The sequence below is a fragment of the Galeopterus variegatus genome, unplaced genomic scaffold, assembly GCF_000696425.1.
Source record: "Galeopterus variegatus unplaced genomic scaffold, G_variegatus-3.0.2 Scaffold1618, whole genome shotgun sequence".
NCBI lineage: Eukaryota > Metazoa > Chordata > Mammalia > Dermoptera > Cynocephalidae > Galeopterus > Galeopterus variegatus.
In genome coordinates, this window is record NW_007727729.1 from 215,530 (window position 1) to 229,260 (window position 13,731).

Sequence of the window (13,731 nt, forward strand, 5' to 3'; positions counted from 1 at the left end):
CCAGGTTTTTTCCAAAGACGTTGGAATAGGAGACAGCATGACACAGTTAGAAGTGGGTAGGATTGGAGTCCAACTGATATGAAATTAAAATAGCTGGAACTTAATTGCTATGAGATCTTGGGCAAGTTACTCAAAATTTTTCAGTTTTGTTTTGTTTAATCTGTAAAATGGAGATAATATCTTGTACACAGGACTGTTCTGAGTATTAAAGTTTATAAATATTTAGTGTTTATCATGATGCTAGAAGATTCCGTTGCTGCTTCTTTTCCCTTTAGTTTTACCTTCCTTCAGGCCATCAACTTCTGAGTTCATTATCAAAAACAGAGGTCAGCGGTTCCCGCTCACTGGCTGAGCGAGGCGCGGGAGCAACACCGAGTGTTGCGATCCCGTTGCCGGTACCCGGTCCGGTATGGGGGCAACACTGAGGGTTGGGATCCGTTGCCGGACACAGAAAAAAACAAAAAAAAAAAAAAAAAAAAAAAAAAAAAAAACAGAGGTCAGATTAGCGCAGAACCCTGCTCGTCATCCCCCATGGTTAGCCTTCACCTGTGGAATAGAGCCATAGGTTATCTTCAAGATCTGGTTCCTGCTTACCCTTTTAGCTCTTTCTCTCATCACTTCGGCATTTCACTCCAGCTATGCTATATTTACAGCATCATGCTCTCTCATAACTTCAAATCTTTGAACAAAGTGCTCTCTCTTCCTATATTGTCTTCACCTGGTTCTCTGGCTGCATAACTCTTTATCAACCTTTCAAGACTTGAGTTCTAGAGCCTAGTTCTCCATGTGGACATCCTTGACCACACCCATACTCTGCACTAACCCGCACCATCCACACACCAAAACCCTTCTCTTTGTTGCCATAATATTTTGTAAATTCCGCTAGTCATACTGAAGCAACATTTTAACTACTTATGTACTATACATCCACAAAAGCAAAATGATTTCTCCTCATATCCTTAGTAACTTTACATGAATTCATGCTTTTAGCATAAGGCCATAGGTTTTATAGGTTAAGTATGCACTGCATGAAAAATTGTAAAGCCACATAAACAAAGAATAAGTTAGAACAGTCTTTTCGTGGGTGGCTTGTGGTCAGTTGCCTACCGTGGAGCTAAATTAGGGTTGAGGTTCAGCAGATTATATCATACTGGCAAGATTCAGGCCCACATATCACATTATCCAGTCCTGATTTCCAATCCTGTTTGGAATTGACCAGTAGTTTGAGAAAGAGACAGCACAATGTGAATGCTGGAGTGGGACTTCCTGTGTTCAAATCACTTTCACTGGTCATTACTAACTGTCTGATCACCAGCTAATGACTTCACCTCTGTATTGCTCGTCTTTTTTATTTATAAAATGGTGCTGATAATAATGACATGCCTCCTAGAGATGTTATTTAAGTGAATTAATACATGTAAGGGGATTAGAAAGGCATTTGACACATAATAATAAGTCTTCACTTCTATGGCTTGCAACTCCTTTTAAGGATGTTAGTACCTATGGTTATACATCTCCACCTGACATTCTGTTCCTGTTCATGGTTGGCAACATAGTGCTGTATATCAACAGGAAACAGAATTTCATGAAAGCCCCAAGGGAGACCCAGATGCTCTCCTGGCCCTGAAATCTACCTGTGTTCCCTGTAATTCTCTTTCTGCCCGGGCTCCTTCACCGTGCGGTCCTTTCAGAACAGAGCTCTGTTGGGGAGAATGAAGGCAGGGTAGGGCACTCTGGAGTGAGACTTCGTTTTTAAACAAGGAATTTGAGAAGAACAAATACTAGTGATGCCAACCGACAAATATTTCTTAAGTACGAACAGTGGTTGAAGCACCATTTTAGGTACAATGGGGCCAATCCCTTTTATTGATATTTTGGCCTTAGAGGAACATTGTACTAGGACAAGGAATAATCTGTCTCTCTCCCCCCTTTTTCTTCTTTTCTGTCTTGTGCTTTTTTTTTTTTTTTTTGCTAAAATAGCACTCATATCAACATGTGTGGGTACTATGGTGATAGCTGCTATATAAATACAAGAAGAGAGAACAAGAGAGGAGGGGGAGGTAATTAACTCAATTGTATAAGGCTTTCTTTAAGAACCAGAACAAAAGATTCTCCATAATTTCATTCCTATCTCCAAAGAGGCAGAAAAGGTGCTACAAGAGATATCCTCACAATCAGACCTAGTGGACTAGTGCACAATGCTGACTCCAAGACAGATTTCACCCGATTTTTCCACCTGAGTGTGCAAAGCAATACACTTTCTCTACCACTTTTCCCCCTCTCTGTAAATAACCTCTGTGTAAATGGGAAAATGGAGAGCAAGCCTTTCAAACAGTTGTCATAAATTAGAATAAATTGCATTAATTCAAAAATGTAAAACTAGGAGAGCCAGGAGAACATTCAACATATTTTCCCCAAATAACATTGTGAACAAGCACAAGTGTATACTTTGGGCATATGTATATCTTTTCTCTGACTGACAGCCTGAAGGAGAGTCCATGTGATTTTTATGTGGCTGAGGTGAAAACAATCTTTATTTGGATTGAATAGCAGAGTAAACAGGAATGAATAAGAAACACAAAAGTTTACAGTACAGATGGTTTTCCAATTCTTTTAAAAAATTGTCTGCCTTAAATAAGGGTGCACTGGCCTTTTGTTCTAGTGTACTGTTGTAGTCTTTTCATGGTTATACACCAGAAAAATTAGAGATGATCAGTAAATTATGTCCTGAGTTTAATAATGCCATACAGGTTAAATGTAGCAATGAAAGTTTACCTTCCCTTCCTTTTTGCTGTAAAAAATATTTATTTTGTAATGTGGCTATGTAAGTCACTAAGGAAACCAAAAATCTTAGTGATAATTAGCCAGGATGAAGAAATAAAACAAGAAAGCAATGTGTGTGTGTGTGTGTGTGTGTGTGTCTGTCTGTCTGTCTGTCTGTCCGTGTGTGTGTGTGTGTGTGTGTGTGTCTGTGTGTGTCTGTGTGTCTGTGTGTACACATACCCATGCTTATGGAGAAAACGGGTAAAATATTTTGATGATTCAAGAAAAATTTTAAAAAGTGTGCCAAAGGTGGTCTCCAGAGACACACAGGATTTGGTTAAACTGTAATTACATGTACCTGTAAGCAGCATACACCTGTGTATCTAAGAGCCTCCTTTCTAGAATTGGGAGAACATAGTCCTTCCCACACTGTCATCTGGCTCTGTCATCTGAATGAACTGCCTCGGGTAACACAGGAAGGGATAATCCATCTTCTGTCACAAGGCCTCCATACCCATTCAGGAAGACAGAATGCTTTTCTGATTGGATTATCCACAAGTTTGCCACAGTGATGTCAAATCAAAAATAAAACAGCGCTGCCTAAATATTTATTCAGCGTTTTAGATTTAATATCATTATGGCATTGAATCATGATGTGTCTTTTAATCTGTGTCAAATAGTACCTTTATCTCCAACATTTTTGACCACAGAAGCTTTGGCAGTTAAAAAGTCTAATTCAGAGATGCTTGTGGGATCAGTGGACAAACAAGCGGGTCTGACTTCCAGGATGGTTCTCGATCCTTCAGGCCCTTCTGCCTGCCTTGAAAAGGCCAGTTATGACTCTTGAGGGTGCTCTAATCTGGAACAATTCCCACAAAACAGTCAATGGCATATCATCATTTCTTTCCTTTTCTAAAAGAACAGGATGCACAGAAAATAATGCACATGTAGTCAAGAGTTGAAAGCCTAAGGCACATAGGAAACAGCCCCTCCACATCAGCACCTCAGGCCACCAGATATCAGTCTCAGGCAGGAGTCAGTCATCATTTTCTTACATGAGCCATGCTCTTATCCCAGGATTTATGCGTCTTCTCCCCCCTCTACATAAAGAATTAGCTGAATAAAGTAAAAATAAGAGGACTCTGGGGCTGCAGATGGCTGACCAGCTGTTTCTGGGTGACACCCCATGAATCAGGGCCTCATCGAGCTTTAGTGCTTCCATGTTTGGGGGGCAAAATATTCTGCATTTTGGAAAACTAGTTCATGGAAAATAATACAGCAAACTAACATTTATAGAAAACCACAGTAATCTTGTAACAAATGTCCTAAATTATGTACTCAAAAGCAGATCCAATTTTACCCAAGGTTCTCGTCTCCAGAGTCTGTAGGACCCTTTCTTGTTGTTTATAACTCCAGCTCTTCCCAACCCCCAACCCAAATGCCTCTTTTTTAAAAATAATATGCCACACGGAAGACAGAATTTCAGCCTGGAGAAGAGGCTCCAGCAGGGGATAGGGAGCGGGGGAGGTGGAGTAAGGACTTCACTTTCATGTCCCTTCTGGAGATTCCTCTTATATATTTTTATTTAGTTTGATGTTAAGATTAATGCTGCTTTTAAAAGCCTCCTCTTCTCCTTTTGAACAATAGTCATTGCTCAGTACTTAAGTGAGACGCTGGAGGTGTAGACAAAATAGGAGTAGAATGGAACTCTATATTCCAACCTCTCCCATTCTCTTTCAAGGCAGAAGTTTCTGGCAAGACAAGAGTTTCACTGAAGCCTTTTCCTGGTTGTCCTCTTCAATTTTCGATGACTGTTTGATGTGAATATCTCTAAGAGGGTATATTTTAATACACAGAAGAGTAGAGATAGTTCCAAGTGCTTATTATCAGGAAAAAGGCATTTGTGTGGTGGAAGAATAAGAAACCTCTGTGAAGGTTTTTATTCAATGAAAGCTATTCCTTTGGGTGGGAGAGTCAAGGCTTTTATTCACTTTGAATCTTAGAACTAGAACAGGTGTTCTAGATCATTTGTTCATTTGACATTTAATGTAGAAGAGACAAGACCAAGGACACATAGCTTGTTAGAGCCCAAACTAGGACTCTTTCATTAGGCCATACTACATAGAAGCCCTACATCCTATTTACTCCAGTATTGGTACTGAGCACCAATGCCAAAGCTTAAGAAAAGGAAACACTACAGCAGTTGCAGTTTCATAGCCTAAAAGGTACGTGTGTGTGTGTTTTCCTTTAAAGTCTTTTGGTGGAGTTCCTTTGCAATGCTCATGTTGGAAGAAAGAACTAAGTCACTCTATTAGCTAATTTATATCAGGTCTTTATCGTGTATTTTATTAGATGTTTGGAACATTTTGACACATGGTACTCCCAAATTTAAATAACATACTACAGAGGATTAGCATTGTCCTGCAGTTTCATACACCAGAACACAAGGAGTTAAACTTCAGAGTCAAAGCTATCAAAAGCCAAACTTATGAGGCAGACAGAAAAGTGTTGAGGTCTCATCATGACTTGTCCATAAAGGTCTTCATTCCCCTTCTGATGGTAGCTTTGGGTCAGTTGTACCGTCACATGGCTCACCCATTGGTTCATGTTTTTGTTTTTTTTTTTCCAGAAATAGAATCAATAGAGAACAGACAAACCCACAGTTGCCAGTTTGTACAGTCTTGTGGTTTCTATCAGGGTCTACAGACTCGAGCAGTTCTACCAGATAATGAAGGCAAACTATTTCAATTCCTGTAGGTCCAGAGGACCTCAGCAGAGTTATGCTTTCAAACAAATGAATAACAAATGAAAAGATACAGTAAAATAAGGGAGTGGTTAAAATATATTACTAAAATCAATGTAAGAGAAACGTCGTTAAAAAACCTGCCTTCTCAGCAATAGCTTGTGATGTATTTTATTAATCTCTTAAAATGTATGTTAAAAGCCTTTTAACAGAAAGTCAATATATTTGGATGGTAGCGCAAGTATATCGTCCTGTGCTAGTGGTTACATTAAACACTATGCGGAGGCTCCACTGTCTGCAGGAAATGAACAGGGGTCCATCTGTTGCTTTGCCTCCCACGGATTTGTCACCCCTCTTGCCCTGAGTGATGGAGCGACAAAGGATTACTCAAAGCCCATCTCTTCTGAGCAGTGAGAAGCCCCAAAGTGGTTAATCTCCTGGAACCCTCAAGAGAGGCATTCCTTCCATTTGGGAAATTAACCATGAATTGGGGTTCTCTTCCTGCATTTATTCACCGGACCCGGAAGTACAGGAAGAGAACATAGGTGGGGTTACAGTTTAACATTATAGGCTGGTAACATTCAGTAAAACAAGCAAAGTGACATTCCGTAATGCAATTTAAGTGATCCACCAACAAAAGCTTGATCTTAGCAAATATTCCTTCTCCCATGGCAGCTTCCCAGTATCTTTACATAACAATCAGTAACTTGTCTGTCTTTAAACCAGCAACCTTGCTGTGTTACAATCTTTATCTTACAACAGAGACTATAGCCTGGGGAAAATTTCCTGTTTTTTGCAAGGTCAACATTTTCTTGCTGTGTTACAATCTTTATCTTACAACAGAGACTATAGCCTGGGGAAAATTTCCTGTTTTTTGCAAGGTCAACATTTTCTTGCTGTGTTACAATCTTTATCTTACAACAGAGACTATAGCCTGGGGAAAATTTCCTGTTTTTTGCAAGGTCAACATTTTCTTGCTGTGTTACAATCTTTATCTTACAACAGAGACTATAGCCTGGGGAAAATTTCCTGTTTTTTGCAAGGTCAACATTTTATATGTACTTTTAAGAAGTTAGACTAAACCTGAAAGTACAAGAAATTAGGCCCTGTGAAATATATTTGCTTTATAGTATACTCCATATCTATCCAACGGAAGTTGCATCTCAAGGAGACCAGATGCTCTTCCCAAGTGGCCTGTGAGCCAAGCTGAGTGTCATGCTCTCCTCTGCCTGGGTTCCCCACTGACGTCAACGAGAGTCCTGGAAATGAAGCGGATCAGAACACCAGAAGCATAGCTTAATGATAGAGCAAAAATGGAGAGCAGATGGAAAATAAAGCTTCTCGGATAAAGTGTGACCTAACGGTGTAAATTTGTTTGGGGGAAGAAAACAACAACAGCAAAGCAGAAAGGCCTGTAAGCAGACTTACTGGTGTTAAAAATTCTGAAATTCGGCTAACTAGAAAAACACTCAGATACGTAAAAACTTTCCAGAAAAGAGCTCAAAAATAAACAAGAAAATGAGCAAAAGCAATTTCTGGGTGAGTCGGAAAGACCACTACTAAATGTTCGCAGGCACAAAAAAGATACAAAAATAGAAGTAGAAAATTGTAGGAACAGATTATTAACAGCTTCCTTTACCCATAATTTGCACATGCTTTCATCCCTCGTATCTTCATCTCACCTGCAACAATCTGCTGCCCCCACAGGTAAGCAGCCCTGGGGGGACACAGACATGAACTTGGAGCATGTGGTGGTAAAAATGAATTGAAATATTGGATCCAAGGTAAAAGTTTTTGCAAAGGGGCCCTGCCATACCCTTAGCTCCTAGAAATGCTCTCACCATTTACCCTGCACCCCCATTTCACGTGTGTGTGTGTGTGTGTGTGTGTGGTGTGTGTATAATTATAAATACATATATACATATATATATATACTTGTATACTCCCTACAGAGTGCTAAGAACTGGTTTGTGCACTGGGAATTCAGCAACAAACAAGACAAATGCTCTACCCATGTGGAGCTTAATTCTATATTCCATACACATAGACTAATTTATTCCTCAAATAACCCTATAAGCCTGAGACCATAGTGTCACCTAATTTTTAAATAAAGTAGCCCAAACTCAGAGAAGCAAAGAAATTTAGCCAAGGCCACAGAACTGGCAGATGGGAGAGCTGAGATCTTACTCCTAGCCTTCAGACCACTAATTCTATGTTTTTCTGTGCTCCTATCACCCAATAGCTGTGGTTCCAGGATGGCTTTCAGTAGCTGGGCAGAACATTAGCACTGCCAAGGACTTCCTACAGAATCAGGAAATTAGAACAAGTTGGCCCTTTCCATCTTTCTGCTTCTCTTCCGCACTTCAATCTTCACTTCTATTATTATTCACGTGCTCATTGTCTTCTGGTTGTCCATAGTCGCCCACTTCTGTATCCCCAGGCCCTACCCAGGCCACGCTGTCCTGCCCCAAGTTCTACTGCCTTGCATACCCCCCTCTGTCCCTCAACCTCCCTCATCTAAGCCTCAGGGTTACACTTAGCTTCCGTTCTTTCCTTTAGACATGTTGAAGGAAATGAGCAAAAGCAAGGCTCTTACATCATCACAGACCAGGAGGGACCCATCTCTAGTAAGTCACAAATTTTACTATCTCAGAATTTCTACAGTGTGTTTTCCCATAGAAATATTTTCTCATGTAGTAGTTATATTCCACAGTATTTATTGCAGGTACATATGGACTAAATATGTTCCCAGGGGCTGGCTAGCAAAGTTTAACAGTGGGTAATATGCTTTAAATTCCAACCGACCAAACTACAAGTGACTTCTGGCGAAGACCTTTTCAGTAACACATTTCTGTCTTCACTATTACTAACAATAAGAAGAGGTGTAAAAGAAAAAAGTTTGAAAAATATATTATTGCTTAGCATTACAGAGATAGGGCCAAATAATAATAAATACAATGCAGGGGAAAAAAATCATTTAAATGTAAGGGTGGCAGTAGTGAAAGTGGCGGAGAAACAAAAGACAAATGTTTCTGACTTGAAGGATTCTCAGGTTGACAGAGAAATTCTGAATGCAAATGACATTCAAGAATCTCCTCAACTTGACCCTAATTTCTCCATTAGATTATAAATCCAATGAAGGTAAAGAACACATCTGATTAACAGTATATTAGCAGCACTTGGCACAGAGCCTGAAACCTAGTTGGCACTTACTAGATGACTACTGAATGAAGAGATGTCATCCTACACTTATCCCCAGCCACCTGCCACCAACTGCTTCCAGACCGGTAGAGACCTCCTTTGACCCCCAATCCCGACACAAGACTGCATTTTCACGTTTGTGCTTTTCTCTCAAGCAATTAGCCTCTGCCTTTTCCTCCCTTTTGGAACATTTGAAATGAGATTCTTTAAGGCCATAGTCAAAAATATCCTTTACGGTTCCCCTGGAATGGGGCTTGACTATGGGTGCAGAGGCCTGTGCCTTCAGTGTCTCAGGGTGGGGTAGGTGGGTGGCTGTCCCTTTCCCTGGCTGGAAGAGCCCTGGGCATTGGGCAGGGTTGGGCCAAGGGATCGCAACCCTTGGTGTCGCGCCCGCACCGCGCTCAACCAGTGAGCGGACCGGTCTCTATATGGGATCTGAACCCTCGGCAGGAGCGCCACCGCACTCCCAAGCGCCACACTCTACCGAGTGCACCACCGGGCCGGCCCAGAAGTTGTGATCTTTTGAGGGTGATTTATTCACCAAGGGTTGGGGCAGTGGCTGGTGAGAAAGGGAGATTGACTTCCCCGCCATGCCAGGCCCCACATTATCATTTTGCACTGGAATCCTGCAAATGATGTAGCTGGTACTGGACCTGAAGAGAAAACCATTTTGTTTTCCTTTGCACATGCACTACAACTCCCCTCGTAGTTGTGGAAGAACTCCCTAAGAGCAAAGGGGCCAGCACCCGTCACCTTAGCCTCTGGCTTTGCACAGTACTCTCCTGTCTCTGTTGGCCAAATCATATATCTACCCTGGCATGGCATTGGCTGTGTCCACCCAAGAGATATGGTTCCTTTGTTCTTGTTCTTAAAAAGTACCTCATGGACTAAAGGCTGTCTTGGCCCAGCTTCTCCTTTCACACCCACCTCCCAAGCTGCACTTTGCGCATCTGTGATTTCTTTGCCCTCTCCAGAGTCATCGCTGTTGAGTTGAACATCCTTTCCGTTGCATGAAAATGCCGGAGTGGAGGAATTGGAGCACACCATGTGATTTCCTCAGGACCAGCGTTTCCCCAGGATGCTTCTGACTAAGGGGACACTAAAACAGTCTAACACCAACAGATATCCTGTCCAAATTCTCTTTTTATAGCACAATGTAGCTGTATTAAGTACAAAACAAACAAATAGAGCAAGAATTGAATGTGAATTATGGAGCAGAATTTTAGTCACACACATGAGCTAAACAAGAAGAGAATCAGAACCTCTTTCCATATTTTATTGGCAACAGTTTTACCAATTAGGTGCTTTATTTGGAAAGCTGGCACTTCTTTGAAATTAACTCTCAGCTCCTTGCAAAAATTCAGATTGTTTCCACACTCTTCAGTCAACTAATAGTGATTATTTTCGTTGCTACAAGCCATGTGTGTTCATTTTTGAGAAAATGCCATCAATCATAATTAAATTGTGTAGGCTGAGAATGTCTATTACCTGCAAGAAAAAACAAAATCTAACACAGCTGTAAAAACATTTGCCGACCTGTAAAAATGTGCGTGGATTTTCCAGACAACTAGCAATGGAAAATTATAAAAGTTATATCTTTATTCTCATGAGAATCTTCATAGGTTTATCTAAAAGGGATAAATAAGGTTACTTACTTTACAATTTCAAATAGACATTGCCTTACCAGTATGCAAATCACACTGGATTTGTACAGCTGAGCTTTTTAATTGTAACAACTTCGAGGCATAGGTCAGTACAGCAAATCATGCTGCTCCTGTTACCTCCCCGATCTATTCTATTAGGTATTTCAATAAAAGCCATGGGGTGTCTCCATAGGACAGGGTTAGAAAAAGCCTATTCCAGAATTTGGGCTTTGGCTGGGTGATTTGGGGGAGGGTCTGAATATGGGTGAGGGGTTTGTCCCTCTAGATTGGATGCTGTCTGAAAGCAAAGACAATTCTGTGATTCAGTATGTCAGTAAGTCTTATCTGTAGGAGGGAAGACTATAGCCAGGAAAAAGGCATTACTGGTAAAGAAGTAGATATCTCTCATTTCATCCCAGTGAGTGGACTGCTTGGTATGTTTTGAGTGGCGTGGTGACTTTGTTTTCTCTCTGTACTTAGAAAAAATGACAGATTTTCTTCGTTTTGTCTCCCTTTATCTCTGTTCCAGAGGAATCTTGAGTGACATTGGTGCCCTGTGATGCCTTGTGAGCACCAGGCCCATTTCAAGACATGAGCAGCTATTCTTCCTTCCTCTCTCCAGAAAAAGAAACCATGAGGGAGGCTTTTACCTTCAATATAGAGATGTAATTTTAGAATTTGAAAAATCATAATAAAAGATTTATTGAAAAATTAAAAAAATTAAGTATATGATATAATTAAAATACTATCCCAAAAAATAAAAATAAAAAAGATTTGCAAACTCAATAAAATATGTAGATCTTCTAGTCAAACTCACTCAATATGTGAAGGAAGAAACAGACCAAGGTAGTAAAGTAGCTCGTGGGTTTTAATGACCCTTCTAATTTTGGCTTAACTTTCCTGCTCCCAAATTCCATTTACATCTTGTTATATTTTGATGTTGTGAAAACTCATGAACGTTAGAATTGCCAATAACATTTTGGTTCATTCACCTTACCTGAGATAATGTCTCGGCTTGCACCTGGTGATTCCTTTAGGATTTGAGGCTTTATCAGTCCTGGAGTTCCTGGTACAAGCTGTGGACTCAGCATCTTGTTTCACCTCCCCAGCCCGATCCCCTGAGAAAACCAGGGAATACCAATGAGAAATAATATAAAATGAGGAAGACATTTATAAAAACACTTTAAAGTCTGCTTATAATTTGAACACTGAATGTTTAATAAGCAAGTTTGCAGTTTTTTTGACCCCTACAAAATTATTCATATATAATCAAGGAGAAAAACATTACTCTAATAAAAGAAAGCATAGACATGATAGCCTATGAAACCAATAGGATGACATTAAAAATACAGGTGATCAGGTGTGACTCCAGAGGTCGTGAGGTGTTACTCTTTCTCAAGTTTGTAATTCGCAGTATTTTCCACCACCCCTTTGTATATTGATAAATCAACAAAGACAGTATCATGGTCAATGAGATATGTCATTTGATGGCCATATAACTGAAAGCAAGTTGCAAGATTTCCACACACAGTCACTTCATCTTTTAGTGACATCTGGCTTCCCCTTGACAAGTACATCTGACCACCCCACTGTGAGAGATCACAGAGTGTGTGAATAATGACATACTTATTGTGGAAGACGATGGGTAATGTAGACGGTATACAGTGGACAGACCACTGTGGACTCTTATTTCATTCATCTGTGTCTAGTGATGTGTCCAAGAGGTTGGTTTTGGCAAAAAACGTGAAATACTTTTCTTTCTCAACTTGTTCTTCTGACATCATCTTTCAGTGGCAAGAGTAAGATGTTGAAGACGCTGCCTTCCCTAAAACTTGATTATTAGTTAAATAATCTTATCTCACAACTGCTGAAGTAATGCCATGGAAGAATCTACCCATGCTTAAGCTTGCTCACTGCGATTGCTTGGCCTGGTAGCTAACACTCTTTCTCAATATTTGCCAGTTAGAATTGCCAATAACATTTTGGTTCATTCACCTTACCTGAGATAATGTCTCGGCTTGCACCTGGTGATTCCTTTAGGATTTGAGGCTTTATCAGTCCTGGAGTTCCTGGTACAAGCTGTGGACTCAGCATCTTGTTTCACCTCCCCAGCCCGATCCCCTGAGAAAACCAGGGAATACCAATGAGAAATAATATAAAATGAGGAAGACATTTATAAAAACACTTTAAAGTCTGCTTATAATTTGAACACTGAGTGTTTAATAAGCAAGTTTGCAGTTTTTTTGACCCCTACAAAATTATTCATATATAATCAAGGAGAAAAACATTACTCTAATAAAAGAAAGCATAGACATGATAGCCTATGAAACCAATAGAATGACATTAAAAATACAGGTGATCAGGTGTGACTCCAGAGGTCGTGAGGTGTTACTCTTTCTCAAGTTTGTAATTCGCAGTATTTTCCACCACCCCTTTGTATATTGATAAATCAACAAAGACAGTATCATGGTCAATGAGATATGTCATTTGATGGCCATATAACTGAAAGCAAGTTGCAAGATTTCCACACACAGTCACTTCATCTTTTAGTGACATCTGGCTTCCCCTTGACAAGTACATCTGACCACCCCACTGTGAGAGATCACAGAGTGTGTGAATAATGACATACTTATTGTGGAAGACGATGGGTAATGTAGACGGTATACAGTGGACAGACCACTGTGGACTCTTATTTCATTCATCTGTGTCTAGTGATGTGTCCAAGAGGTTGGTTTTGGCAAAAAACGTGAAATACTTTTCTTTCTCAACTTGTTCTTCTGACATCATCTTTCAGTGGCAAGAGTAAGATGTTGAAGACGCTGCCTTCCCTAAAACTTGATTATTAGTTAAATAATCTTATCTCACAACTGCTGAAGTAATGCCATGGAAGAATCTACCCATGCTTAAGCTTGCTCACTGCGATTGCTTGGCCTGGTAGCTAACACTCTTTCTCAATATTTGCCAGGTATATATTCCACTGGATTTTCCATATATAAGCAGACATATTCCAGTGGATTTTCTATATATACAACTGCAGTGTTTCAGGTTTTTTTAGTTATTGAATAATTCTAGTACCTTCACAATTTAGCCTGTCTTTCAAAACCAATAGGATACTTTTAACAATCTAATGTCCATGTAAACCATTCTTAATTGCAAGACCCAGCTTCTCCTGGGTTTGGTATGTGCTGCTGGTCACCAGTCTCTGCTAGATGCTTCCTGAGGTCTGACTGCTTCTGCCTCATCTCCTGCCCTCTGTCCCGTGCCCCATCTCCTGCAGCTCTGCCCACCTTGGAAGGCCCTGTGGTGCCTGCACTGTATCAACTGGATCTGGCCTCTCATTCTGCTCATCCGTTGCCGGTCATGAAAAAAGACAAAAAAAGG